A 15131-nucleotide genomic window follows, 5' to 3' on the forward strand; every position below is an offset into this window, starting at 1 on the left:
TAAATGATCATTGCTGTTTCAGCTGTGGTTTGCAGCCACAATTCAAACCCAAAATATGCTACAGGAAGAGAGCAAAGAATAGATTTTGTTTAGACAGCTAGAGCAACAATACTGTAAGCCAGGTCGCACACACACACACACACACACACACACACACACACATTCAAGTCTGATGCTGATCATGACTGTAAATAGGCGATTATTTCTGAAAGCCTCATTTGATCCCCTGCAGGTAACCATTTTGACTAAATTTTTTTTCTGTAAGATGTACGTGTGTCCATGCATGCGCGCACACACGCGTGCACACACACACACACACACACACACACACACACACACACACACACACAGACATAATGTAGTAAGGAAAAGAGAAAAAAGATTTGCTTGTGCAATCACAAACACATGTCTAGCTTTATTTCATGCCTGCAGGGAGCACTCTGAGAGGTGAGACATACTGTAGCACGACACACACACACACGCCGCTACACAAAAAGACACACATCTTTTTCTCTTCCTTCATGAATCAAGAGCCTGGATCGTTGCATACAAATGAGAAAAAGCGATTAAGACAGAGACAGCTTCATTTTGTGTGCAAGTGACTGTGAGAACGTGTGTGTGCACGTATAGATATATGTCTGTGTGTGTGTGTCTGCTGAAATCATGTGCATCCTGCTGTCAGTCACCTGTCAGGCATATGCGCTGATAAGACACAATCAATCCACCTTCCCTTTGCCGGCCTGGTTAGCTGTTATCTCACTCTCCACTCAATCTATCCATCTATTTCTTCCTCTATTTCAGCCTCTCTCACATTCTCACTACACAAAACAGAAGCAGAGGACTTCAGTCACAAGACCTGTCAGGTGTGAATATCCATGATGGAGAAAAGATGAAAACTAACAAACTTCTGACTGACAACTGGGAAGGATGTACCAGTTGCCATACATTTGTATAGCTTTAAGTGGTATAACTGTTTGCAAAAACATAAACAGGTGATATTTTGGATATGTTCAAGTATTCCATTGTAGTTAAGCTTTAATTTCTTTACATTGTCAGTGGTGTCCAAACTGTAAAACTGAAAATGTCACACGCTCTCCTGAGTGGATGCAGTGGTTGTGTCCTAGCACACATACTCTCACTCTCTCTCTCTCTCTCTCTCTCTCTCTCTCTCTCTCCCTGGACTGTGAATGGCACTCAAGCACTTTGCCTATTTACTTATGCTTATTTATTCAAACCCCTTATTTATATCTTGGTATAACATGCTGCTACACTACGGTGCAAATCCATACCTTGATGGACGGCGCAATATCTGTTTTTCTTAAATGTGCAATATCTCCTTCCAACTGCTGCTACAGTACTTCATTAGAAGTGCTATAAATAATTGATGTAAATAATGTCATCTCTCTTAGACCTTAGCTACCCTTTTTTTAATTTAATTTTTAGCTTAATTTCATGTAAATTTGTGTATTTTCTTTTAACCTAACTGTGTGAACCGCACAGAATTCCAATGTGCATGTACCTTGTGCCTGTGCAAATGGCAAGGAACTGTCTTGAATCATAAATCTGGGCTCCCTTTTTACCATGGTTGGCAGGAAATTGGCCACAAAATAGATGGAGAGTGTTAGTCACTGTATGCTCATCCCACAAATGTCTAATCAATCTTAGGGTGGAGCAAGAGGAAAACTCAGGGGTTCACCAAAGTCCTTAGGATTCGCCCTCTGGGCACTATCGATATCTGTACCAAATATAATGGCAATCAATCCAATAGTCGTTCAGTTATTTCAATCTGGACCAAAGTGGTGGACTGATCAACCAACAGACCAACTTTACAGGAATAGGTGAAATGGATTCAGGAGCTACGCATGCAATAGTGTTACAGTAAGATGCTGGATACTGAAGAAGGAGCAAAACCTGTTTGACATTAGAGTTACAACAAAATGTTTCCAATAGGATGAGACATTTTAAGCATTTTGGATGGTTATGTTTCCAGGACACACTCGATGGTCATCATATTGGCTTCACCAGCAGCCTCCAGAGAGGCAAAACTTTTACTGAGCTGTGCCAACAGAGAGAAAAATGACAGGTTAAACTTGTAATGTGATCTCTTTTTATTTCTGTCAACAGATAATTTTTCTACATCCACCCTCTTGTGATCGGGCATCTCATTACTGGGTCCTTTGGGTCCAAGTCTTCTACCAAGTCCAGATTGTAGGGCTGCACCTAACTATTTAGAGACACATAAAATCCAAAGTTTGGAAAACACTGTCAAGCAACAGGGAGGAGAGACAAGCAAAGAGTGAGTCATATTGCTGCTATTTTCTGGATGAACGTCGTCATTCATGGATTTCATGGCATGACCATCAAACAATCAAATCAAACAATCATTTCAAGTCTGATTTCAGCAAATTCCCATTCAGCTTTTATTATTCTCTTTTTGGGCAATTAATAAACCAGCCTTCACCATGATAGAAGCCAAACATCAAACCATGGCAGGGGCTTATCTCTCAGAGAAAAACAATTATGCCAGAGTCTTTGTCTCAAAGGACAAACACACGTAAGCAAAAAACACAATTCTGATATTGCACATTTCACTTTTGCTGTCACGGATTTCATAAAGCAGTTGTTTTGTCCAAATTGCATAATGTATCCAGTATTGACATTTATACCTGACATATTCAGCCATCATTCTGTGTCTGCAAACCTCTGGCATTTTAACCTTAAGACTAGGGAGAGGGATTTATTATCTTCAAATTGCTTCTTGCGTTAGACTTGTCTCCTAATCACTAAGCGACTACAATATACAAGTGATTATCAGGTCTGACAAAGGGAAGCAGTTTTGTGAATGTGAGAAAGGGAGAATGGCTTGAATCAAAGCAGCGACAATCAATGAAAATCCATTGAGCGCTGTCGGCTCTGCTTTGACAGTCTTTGATGATGACAAATTGATTCATAAATTGAACCTGGTTTTCAACAATGTCTTCAACAGTCAATCTAATAGAGGTATAATCATTTGCAGCGGAGCTTCAGCATGTTTCACAGGACAAGTTATTTTCACCACAGGTGGATACTATTCATCAAGAAGAAAAAAAAAATATGACAATTTTTTTGCTGGATTAAATGGAGACCATGGTCACTTAATGATGATGAGAGGATTGAGGTAGTCAGACATTGTACAGTGATCATGGTTTGAGGCCCTAAATCCAACTTTGGCTAAAGCTGGGATGACCTGGATTCATTCTGATTTTAACCCCAAATTTTAACCCCAACTAATTTTAGAATTGGGCTGAATTTCCACTAGATTGGTTGTCGTTTGATGTTCAGTTTAAAGCAGCTGTAATACATTTTTTATGATAATAACAGATCAAATGAAGCTGGAAGGATTACTTTGAGGGGCTGATGAATGAAGAAAATGAGAGAGAGAGAAGGTTGGATGATGTGAATCAGGAAGTGTGGTGGATTAGCAAGGATTAAGTGAGTGTAGCTATGAAGAGGATGAAGAGTTGAAAGGCGTTTGGTCCACATGACATACCTGTGGAGGCATGGAGATGTTTAGGAGAGAAAGCAGTGGAGTTCTTAACTAGATTGTTTAACACAATCTTGGAAAGTGAGAGGATGCCTGAGGAGTGGAGAAGAAGTGTACTGGTACCAATTTTCAAGAATAAGGGTGATGTGTAGAGCTGTGTCAGCCACAGCATGAAGTGATGGGAAAGAGTAGTGGAAGCTAGGCTAAGAGGAGAGGTGATGATTAGTGAGCAGCAGTATAGTTTCATGCCATGAAAGAGCACTACAGATGCAAGGTCTGCTTTGAGAAAGGTGGAGAAGTATAGAGAAGGTCAGAAGGAGTTGCATTTTGTCTTTGTTGATCTAGAGGAAGCATATGACAGGGTGCCGAGAGAGGAGGTGTGGTATTGTATAAGGAAGTTGGGAGTGGTAGAGAAGTATGTAAGAGTGGGGCAGGATATGTATGAGGGCAGTGTGACAGCAGTGAGGTGTGCAGTTGGAGTGACGGATGGGTTCAAGGTGGAGGTGTGATAACATCAAGGATCGACTCTGAGCCCTTTCTTGTTTGCAATGGTGATGGACAAGTTGATGGACGACATCAGGCAGGAGTCTCTGTGGACTATGATGTTTGCAGATGATATTGTGATCTGTAGTGAGAGTAGGGAGCAGGTTGAGGAGAGCCTGAAGAGGTGGAGGTATGCACTGTAGAGAAAAGGAATGAAAGTCAGTAGGAGCAAGATGGAATACATCTGTGTGAATGGGTGGGAGGACAGCAGAATGGTTAAGATGCAAGGAATGGAGGTGGTGAAGGTGGATGAGTTTAAATACTTAGGGCCAACTGTTCAAAGTAACAGAGAGTGCGGAAGAGAGGTGAAGAAGAGTATGCAGGCAAGGTGGAGTGGGTGGGGAAGAGTGACAGGATTGATCTGCAACAGAAGGGTACTAGCAAGAGTGAAAGGGAAGGTTTACAAGAAGGAAGTGAGACCAGTTATGTTGTATGGTTTGGAGGCGGTGGCACTGATGAAAGACAGGAGGCAGAGCTGAAGGTGGCGGAGTTGATAATGCCAAGATTTTCATTTGAAGTGACAAGGATGGGACGGAATTAGGAATGAGTATATTAGAGTGACAGCTCAGGTTGGACGGTTTCAGGCCCGGACTGGCAATTAGGAGCACCAAGACTTTTCCTGGTGGCCTGGCCTGCGAAATGGCCGCAGGATTTTTTTTTTTTTTTTGACCCTGAATGCAACACTGCCCTGCGCACTGTGCCAGCCAGGCAGGTAGAAGTAGAGAGCAAGTCGAGAGGGAGAGAGAGAGAGAGAGAGAGAGAGAGAGAGAGAACGAGAGAGAGAGTAGTTGGCAGTTACATGTTTTGTTTGGCAGCAAGTGCATTTAGAGCGGCTCAATGACTTAGCAGCAAGATGAACGGTGGAAAAAAGAGGAAGGGTGGAGCAGAGAGGGAAAGAGAGAAAAAAGAAAGGTAAATGAACGTGCTAACTAGCTAACGTTTGCTATCTACCTAACGCAGCTAATGTTACTGATGCGTCATCATCGTCCCCTGTCAATGTTAAAGCAGCCAAGAAACTGGACAATCAATAATAAAAGTGGTATTTCCCTTTCTAATGTCCTCAAAAACATTGATGGCATAATTGGCGTATCTAGTCTAGTTAATGTGGTTAATATTATTTGAAAATTTGTTCGTTTTGTTGAAAATTTCAGTCAGTGAGTTCATACTTTGAGCTCATAATTTAAAATTATTCAGACAACACAACATCTTCTGTCACACTATTCAGGCTACTGTAATTTGTTGAAACTTCAAGATCTACTGTATGTTATTTAATGTTTGTGTTGGCTAAAGGGCTGTTTTAACCTTTGATGAGTAGTGTGTATCAGTAAACTGAGTAGGGTATTGTGCTCTTGCTCTATTCTTTGAATAGGTGGAGAGAGTGGTTAACTGTATTATAATGGTGCATTAAAAATATGGCGTGCTCTTGCTTTTTTTCTTTTTGAAGGTGGAGAGAGTAGCATTGATGCTGCAGTAGTGTCGTCTTCCTCATTAATGATATGTACCTTTGGTTTTATTTGAGGTTCATAACAGTACATTGTACTAAGCAATTGTTGGCCCATTAGTTTGTTATTCACATGCACTAAAATTCACCAGAATGCAGGAAATCAAGTCTTTGTAGCTAAAATTTTCCTAGTGTGGGACCCCCAGACCCCCTGCTTAAAAAGTGGCCTTACTGGGGCTATATTTCCCGGCCTGAATGATTTTCCCAGTCCAGCCCTGGACGGTTTGGAGACATAGTGAGAGAGGCGAGATTAAGATGATTTGGACATGTGTGGAGGAGAGATGTTGGTTATAATGGGAGAAAGAAGAAGATGGAGCTGCCAGGCAAGAGGAAAAGAGGAATGCCAAAGAGGAGGTTTATGGATATGTTGAGGGAGGACATGCAGGTGGTTGGCGCGACAGACTGACAGGAAGAGAATGGGAATAAGAAGAAGAATGGATCAGATGACTCTGTGTAATGTGAAAGGGGCTGCTTGTAGTGAAGAGAATTATCACCTGACACAGCAATTCCTCTCAGCTCTCTATAGAGCTTTTTAGCTTTTTCAAATAATTTGTTTTATTGGAATTGACAAAAACAATTAGGGGTTCTGTGTTTATGTTCAATGTAAGCTCCGAAGTTGTGACCAGTTAACTGAACCATACAGTGTGAGTTTAGAAGTTCACAGACATTTTGGCTATACAGAAAGGGAGATTGGGATTGAGTTTGGGAGAAACGTGGAAACATAGAAGATTAATTAGATCATACAGTGCCAGGTAAACACATCAAACTGACTGACCTTCATTCTGATTGTTTGATTCAATCTGTAATTCCCCTTTGTCTATCACAGCCTTCTCCATTCTACCACATGAAAAACAGTTTGTACCGTGCCCTTAAAGCAACTCCCTTTTTATTCAAATAAAAACTGTTGTCATGGCTGCTTCTCAGGGAACAGTTATAAACCAGTTTAAAGTACAATGAAATGAACTAAAAAAAACACCTGATACTCAGTATTGTGAAAAAAAGCTCAAACCCAAAAAAGCAGCCAGAAGCAATATTGGAAGGCAAAGTGTTACTTATTTTTCTCAGTGCCAAGCAGCAGAAAAAGTTTCTTCCATTCCAACAACTTCCACTGTTGCATTATTACATTTGATCATTACAGTTGTTGAAACTTGTTTGACCTTTTGTACCCTACACAGTGGATTATGCTAAGGTTCTTAAAACATTTCAGTTCCATCAAAATTATATTCGAAGTGGAACACTTATGTCATATTGGCAGATAATTACAGTACATATGAGTAATAAACACATTTAGTGAACCATTTGGCACCATAATAACATGCAATGACCGAGGTGTTGGAGGAGAAGGAAAAGTGGAAGATTTTTTTTTTCTTCCATTCAAAACTTGCATTTTGATTTCTGTGCTGTACAGCAAATTTTAATTGATCTTAAATTACTTTTACACTCAGATAAAACAAAATGCATGCCATTTTCTAGAAAACTGAAGTTCCACTGAGGTGAATGTAACTACCCTTATTGGGACATTAATTAAAAGAGTATCCTCTTATAATACCTTGGTTTCTGGCTTGATGACAAAACATATTAATGAACTGACTAAGTCCTTAAAAGCATATAGAAATAAAGCATGTATAAGCCAGAATTGCAGAAAGTAAATTGTTCAGTCAACCTTTTTATCCGTCATGGACTATGGCGATGTAATTTATATGCACTCTCCTGTCACTACTCTTAAACTTCTCGATGCAGTCTATTCTGCCCTTAGGTTCATAACTGGAGAAGGTTTTAGAACACATCGTTGTATTCTTTGTGAGAAAGTTGAGTGGTAGTCGTTGGCAGTGAGAAGAGAAAGGCACTGCAATCTATTTATATACAAAGCTCTCCTTGGCAAACTTCCTGGGTATCTCACATGTCTTTTTAAGTATGGATCATTGTCACACTACACTAGATCCCAAGTCAAACAAGGCACATGGACCTGCGTTATCGTTTTATGTTTCGTTTGATTGCAGTGAATTGGTCTCATCCACCTGTGTGACTATGAATCACACACCTGCAGAATCTGGTTGATGCATAATTGACAAATACTTTTTATTACAGGAAAAAACCCATATGTTTAGTCAAGTATCAAATTGTGCATAAGTGTAATGGCCAATGATGTATTCTTTATGAGAAAGTTGGGTTGGCAGTGAGAAGAGAAAGGCACTGCATTAAATCTATCTATAAAGCACTTATTAGAAAACTTCCTGGGTATCTCACATCTTTTTGACTATAGATCACTGTCAAACTGCACTAGGTCCCAAGACTACAGAAGCTCGTAAAATTAGACAATCTTATCCCTTTTAATCAATTTAAATCTCTTTTGATTGACATAGAGCAGTGTAATGCACGTGTTTATGAATTGATGTTGTCCTTTATGTTGATGTCTTTCGCCTGTTTGTTGTATAATCTATTGATACTGTAATTTTTGTGTGCTTTTATTGTTTTTATATTTACTTTTATTGTTTCTATTGTTCTTATATATGGTTTGATGTTGAAGTATACTGTAACTTTTGTGTGCTTTCATATGTACTGTAATCAGGGTGTCCTTGTAAAAGAGAATTTATAATAATAACTGCTATGCATTTGTAAAAGCAGTTCAATTTGACCAATGGATCGTGTGACTCTCATTAATTATAGGCTAAATGTGTTGCTGATTTAGTCCAGTGGTTTCCAAAGACCCATAGCCCATAATTTAATCAGTAAATGTAATCATAGCTTATAGAACAATGGCTCCCCAATGGAGGTATGACCTTCCCAGCTCAGTCATTACCACACAGGCAGTCAGTCCCTTGGTGCCAGTGTGAACTGAAAACACATTTCTTTAAGAAAAGCTTCAGATCCCATTGCCCATTACTGTCTCATAAACCCTAAATTACATCTCTGCCTTCCTGTTCTCTTCTTACGCTTCACCTAATTTATAATAGAAACATTTTCTGCCTGTCTAGTCATCCAGTTCAAAAGCTGGCTATTATTCAAATATTTTTGATACCAGTACCGGTACTGATACCTTGACTTCGATACCAGTTCCTGAATGATACTTTTTTCGATACCATTTTTATAAAATCCATTATAACAAAAAGAAAATTAAATTATGGTACAAATCTTAAGTTTTATTTTTCAGTTCCTTGGCATTTTGATACACTCAAAGCAGTTTCATAACATAAAAAATATAAATATATTTGACATATTGCGCTGTTTGTGTTGAGAAGCTACAGCCAGATGTTCCAGACAGGTCCGCTCTTGCTTGATATCGAAAATTGGTACCAAATAACAATTGCTACCCAGTTCCCCTCCATCACGTGTTATGATGTTCTTTATCATATGTAAAACTTGTGTATTTCATTTGTTGTTTGGACAAGGATGCGCCATTCTCTATTGTTTGGAAGAACTGCATAAATATATGAGGGTGTTTTCAGAAGAATCCTCAAGTTCAAATCAAGCAGCCAACCTTACAAACAGACAGCAATATTAGGCAATGTATTATTATCCATCTATTTTCTGCTGCTTATTCAGGCCTGGGTTGTGGCGACAGCAGACTAAGCAAGGTACACCCTTCTCACTAACTGTACTACAGGTCTTCCTGTTGGATCCCCACAACTGCCCAGTGCCTCTCACCCTGGGAAAGCAGAGAGTCAAGAGTTCAGCCCTTATCTAGGAGTTTGGCTCCAGAACTGGTGCTGTACATAGAGGTAATGGAAACCATATCTAGTCGGCATGGCTCCACCTACCACACTACCTCCGGCTCCTTCCTCACCAGAGATGACATTCCATGTCCCTAGAAGTAATTTGTGCCCAAACCTCAGCCTGCTGCCCAATTGGCAGCGCATCCTGCCCTCATGAGTTGTGGGCCTATATTGGTGGTAGTTCTATGTTGCTTCTATGAGCTGAATCACCTGGGCCTCACAGATATAGGCCTGGCCACCAGGCATCCACTGGTGAGTTCCCCTCTCTGGTCTGGCTCCAGAGGGGGCCCTGGTTTCCCTAGTTTGGATGAGGTTACTTCAACCCAAAGAATCAGATTCATAGAGGTCTTTTGAACTGTTCTTAGTCTGGCCCCTCACCTGATACAGTTTGCCTTAGGAGACCAGGTGGAATTGCCCCTGACAACAACATTGCTCTGAGTATCACAGGGATGTGTAAACCCCTCCACCGCTATATGTTGGCGATTCACGGACAAGAGCTCATAGCACCTTATATTAAATTTATTTTATTTACAATCATTGTGAATTGAATAATAAAGATTGCCAATTTGTGATTGGCATTTGGCATTCTGTAGTCTAAATACATACTGTAGTCTTTTTGACTTATTGATTGATCAAAAAGTATTATTGCCAGTTCCAGCCCTATTTTAATCCAAAACACCATTGCAGAAAAAACTAAAGAGGCTGACTGAAAAGAGAAATGACTTTAGAAAAAGTGGAACAATTGCTTTTCATGCCTTTATTTGGTGGTTGTTGCTACTTCAGTTGTGACAAGTCATTGCAGAGGCTAAATGGCTGAGTTTCTTGAAAGTGGTGGAATTCCCCATGGTGCTTCTCATCTCCAGTCATTCCTCTCCTGCTGCCTCCCAACTGTCCTCTTCTCCTTCCTTTCTCCTTTCCTCCTCTCCACTCTTGTATTTTCTTCCCTCTGCTTAATTTGTCCAACTCTACATGTAGAAAGAGCTCTTCAGCTGAGGAGCAGAGATGTGGGGGAGAGAATGAATTATAGATGGATGAATAGAGACTGAATAATTAAAAGAAACAGAGGCAGATGGGACTGCTTTTGGGCAATCAGGCAGTTCTCCTGATATTCAAGTTCAATTCATCTGACAGAAAATGCAGTTGGTAGATCCAGCGTGGTATGATGGTATGTATGTGTGCACACTTACTTGCATACATATACATTCATGTGCTTGCTCAGACATCCACGTGTAATGATTGTCCAGGCGTGAGCGGGCAGACAGACTCTCCATGTTTGTTTTGCCTCCCGCCTCCCTGCAGCTAAATCTGGTAGACACACAGACAAAACCGTCCGGTTGCTTGATGTATTCAAATGGCTTTGGTGAATAGAATGAATAATAGATGGTGATTGTATGTGTTTTTTGTGTCAGTATGATAGAGAGCGGTGGCAGGGAATGTGCCTGTCTGAAGCAATAACATCAAAGCTTTCTGTGACTATGGAGTAGTTGTGAAAACAAACAGCAGAAGAGTTGTAACTGCCTGTCAACCTGCCAACCAGTCTGTCTGAATATCTCACTGCCTGTTGGTCTGCCTGTCTCCATATCTCTCCCTCTCTCTATGTGGGAATTTTGAGAGTATAAAGCGGTTGAATATCGACTATAGTGGTCTTTGAAGTGATGTCCAATACATAAGAGAATGACACAAGCGTTGTATATTACATTGTAAATCAGTGTTTCAAACAGCAAACAGCAAACCGCATTTAAATGAGTGAAACTGCACCATGAGAACAAACACAGTTTGAACAATATCAAACAATCAAAAGGTTAATTAGGTTACATAACCTAATTTACTGTTTCATTTTGCTATTTTGATGTGCAGACATTGAAATAGTAGTGTCTCAATGCAATGCAGGGAACATTAACTTTTTCAGCTTCAGTGATTAAAGTAGCCTATATACTGCTATAAAAGAAGCTCATTTGATTAATTATTCCCTTAAGCAAAGTTTACCCCAATTGTGAAGCAGTGCAGTCAACAGCTAGTCTAGCACCACAGATAGGAGGTGTAAATGTCTTGCTTTTCAGGGAATCCAAGCTGAATACATCTGCAGTACTACCCATTAGACTGGCCAACTGTGAAGTACATGGAGACAATAAAGACAAAGAGGAAAGTAGGGTTAACTTTCTCCGTTGACATCCCGCTGTGGAGACAATGAAGACATGCAGACAGGAAAAGGATGGCAAAGTCTGCCAGAAAACTGCTTTCTCTCCAATACAGTAAAAGTCCTCAGAGGTTACTGTGAAAACAACACATAGCTTTTGATCAGATTGCAACCTGCAACTTGAACTTTGAACTTTGCCGGGAAAAGTCACCGCTAACCTGCTGTTACTGTGATTTTGTGTTCACAAACGTGTATATATATACAGTTTGTGTGTGTGTGTGTGTGTGTGTGTTTTGCCCCACCAGATAGAGCAGTGATGATGATAGGGTAATTAGGTTGCCGATGTGGCTGCCTGCTTGCAGAATAGGTCAGAGACATCAATCACAGAAAGCTCCGCAATTCAGGCCTGCTGGGAGACGCTGTGTGTTTATGTGCATGAGACACAGAGAGATGTGCTCATACGGGTGTGGGCTCGCTCTCTATGTAATTACAGAAGCAATGTTTGCCCAGTCTGAAGATGTGTTCACAATGCAGCAAGAAAGCCACATCACACACAAAACCACCACCTTTCTTTTCTTTTTTTATTTCTGTACATTCATCTAATTTCATCTCATCACTTCTCATAACTGTCACTGTGAATAGAGGAAGCCAAACCAACACCTATTATATAAAGAAATACTTTTTTAAGATACACCACACTTTGACTCTAGTCCTATTGGGACAGTTTCCCTGAGAAACTATTAATTCAAGGAGAAGAGAGTCCTCATCCTTGAAGCTTTCTCTCATAAAAGTGAACTTAAATCCTGCATTTGTGTAGCTGGTCTATCAGTCACTCACACTCTCCTCTAAGCCTCTTTGGAGCAGTCAAAATCATTTTCTTCAGTGGTTAGCCTTTTTCAGATTGTTTCTGTCTTGATGATTCACGTAATTTCCAAAATAAAATATCATCTTGTATTCAGGCAGTGCACTGTACTGTTTCCATAACTGTTTTCAGTCACCATGACAGCTGCTGTTTAAGCCTCCAAAAGGGCTTACTGCTGTTTTTTCTCTTTCTTTTATTTTTTCTTGTTCCCACGTTCTCATGCTCCCGCATGTTGACGTGGCATTTCATAGTCAGCCATTAGCATGACTCATGTTGTATAGCAGGGGACTGATGAAGAGACACAACGCTGTCAACACTATGGATGGAGATGTCAGAATCTCATAAATTCAACAAGCAAGTTTTAGTTGACTAAATATCAGAGGATTTTAGTCGAGTAAATCTACAGCAGAATTAGTGAACTAAGATCTAACAGATTTATTTTAAGTATAAAGCATTATTTAAACATTTCTCTAAAACTCAATATGATGTCCTGGAGGAAACATCTATTTACCTGTTATTATGGAATGATATTAAGGTTTGAGCGTGCAGTACAGACAGTTTTAACGGTTGTGATATGAAACATATCTTTATTTATCTTCAAATCAAATACAAATAAAACCAAGTCTCATATAAAAGAATCAAGAATATAGACTTGCTTTTTCGCAAAAGACCATCTCAAACAACAACAAAATAACATCAATGAGCATTATGCCCACTCTCCCTGAATAATTAGATATACTCTAGTGTCTCCATCATCAGAACAAAGTCCTCATCTTCAGTCGTTGTGACTAGTAATTCTGTGTGCCCAATTCATTTTGCTACGCCCTGCTCCGTGGTATGTTGTTCTTTAGAGTCACTTTTGTAATTTGAAGCACTTAGAAGAGCTGTTGAAATGTTCTGCTGGGATGCACTACCTTAATTTGCACTCAGTGGCCCATTCTCGTCATTGAAGGTCTTTTGTATCTGTGAGGTTGAACAAGGGGGAAAAAATCAAGTTGATTTTTCTCTCTCACCCCCTAACCTCCCTTCCCCTCTCTCACTCATACACATGCACACACACAGCTCCAAGTTGTCTCTATGCTACATTTCTGCTCTTTTCTCCCGTCATATGTCTAACATTAAGTTAACATGAACATTAAGTTAACATTACATTTTTTTGACACGTCAGTGTGGTACTGAGAGCTCGATGTAAACATTTCTTCAGACGTGCATTCTTCTGTTTGTATTTGTTTCAATTTGAGGACAGAGAAACTTTACACTTGTTATGTTTAGCATGTCATTCAATCTTTTAATTTATGATCTACGATTAGCTACTCTGGGTCATTCACTTCTCTAAACAGTACAGGACAGTGGTGGTTTCTTTTAGCTTGTATTGTGCTACAAGGTTTGCGAAAACACACCAGCTGGGGTTAGCTAATAAAATAACATTAGCTTGTGCTTACCTTTGCTTGAATTTCAGGATGACTCGTCTGCAAATGTCGCTTCAAGTTCGTTGTTTTTACCAGTGATTGTCGCTGCACACAGTTTACAAATGGTCTTGTGAAAGTCAGTGAAAAAATGTCATTGACAAAAACTATGACAAAAATTATTTGTCAACGAAATTAACACTGCTGCAAGCAGCAGCTCAACAGGACCTGTAAAGCATATCCAGCAGGGTAGAGTAGCATGCAAACGGGTACAATACTTCCTACCCACCCACCAAGCAATTTTAATTAATGATCAAACAAAGTGTGCAGATATACTGTATGAATCATTTCCTGTGTGAGAGCTTTTTCTGACAGCTCCATTCACAAGTCCTGCCAGAGCTTGGAGAATTAAGATTTTGTTGAATAGAAATTGTAACACCATCTCACAAACTCAACATGTTGAATGAAGATGGTGACAAATTAAGGAAAAACCTGAATAAATGAGTAGGAAAACAAAATAAATGCAGATGTTTTCACACAGGTCATAGGCGGGTCACTGAATGTTTTGATGAGCATGAGAATGATCTGAATCATATGCTATGGCCCTCACAGTCAACAAATCTCAATCCAATTATTTTGGACTGATGTGTCAGACAGCGCTCTCCACTGCCATTATCAAAACACCAATTGAGGGAATATATTTTTGAAGAATGGTGTGCATACCTCCCGTAGAGTTTCAGAGACTTGGAGAATCTACGCCAAGCAGCAATGAAGGTGTTCTGGAGGCTTGTGATGGTCCGACACCTTACTATGACACTTTATGTTGGTTTTTCCTCTATTTTGTCACCCATATATATGTTTTATATAAGGTGAAGATTGGATTAAAAGAGTTTATAAAGAAGCAAAAAGGGATTGTGACAACAGATGATATGTCAGTGTATATTCCAGATAATAGAGTAGAACACAGTCCACATTTTAATGCAGACCATTTGGACTGGATCAACAATAGACCTGTTAGCAATTATGGATTGGGACTTCAAGCGGGCGAAATTGGCTAGAATATATTCATCAGACAACATGGTTATTGACCAAAAAATGACCTCAACTTCGGTCTGATCGGGCCACTCAAAAAACTAAATGAACACATTGATGCCTTGAACAATCCACTGAGCAATTTTGATCATGATTGGGGAAAGCTATGCATAAATATGGATCACTTTCATGGATATGGATCACATGCTGTCCATTCATCGATGTAATGAATTTTATTACTTGTACCTATCCATCATGCAAAAAGTAGATGACAAAACAAATGTCTCTCATGAGTTTCCAGAGTCCAGTTTAAGTCTTCAGCTGTTTTTTTTGTATCAGAAAACCAAAAGGTATTTAAAATATTCCTCCATATGTAACATTTCTGTACCAAAGTCTAATGTTGGATTCCCTTTG

General features: G+C 39.7%; 1 long non-coding RNA gene across 1 annotated transcript; it reads right to left on the minus strand.

Moving 5' to 3' along the window:
- Nucleotides 1-9969: 9969 nt before the first annotated feature.
- Nucleotides 9970-14332, minus strand: LOC137173387 (uncharacterized). Its single transcript, XR_010925173.1, has 4 exons — nt 13722-14332; nt 13194-13242; nt 10468-10585; nt 9970-10269 (listed from the first exon to the last, which is right to left on the minus strand). It is a non-coding gene; the product is annotated as an uncharacterized lncRNA (long non-coding RNA).
- Nucleotides 14333-15131: the final 799 nt, after the last annotated feature.

This window comes from Thunnus thynnus, chromosome 21, assembly GCF_963924715.1.
Source record: "Thunnus thynnus chromosome 21, fThuThy2.1, whole genome shotgun sequence".
Classification (NCBI taxonomy): Eukaryota; Metazoa; Chordata; class Actinopteri; order Scombriformes; family Scombridae; genus Thunnus; species Thunnus thynnus.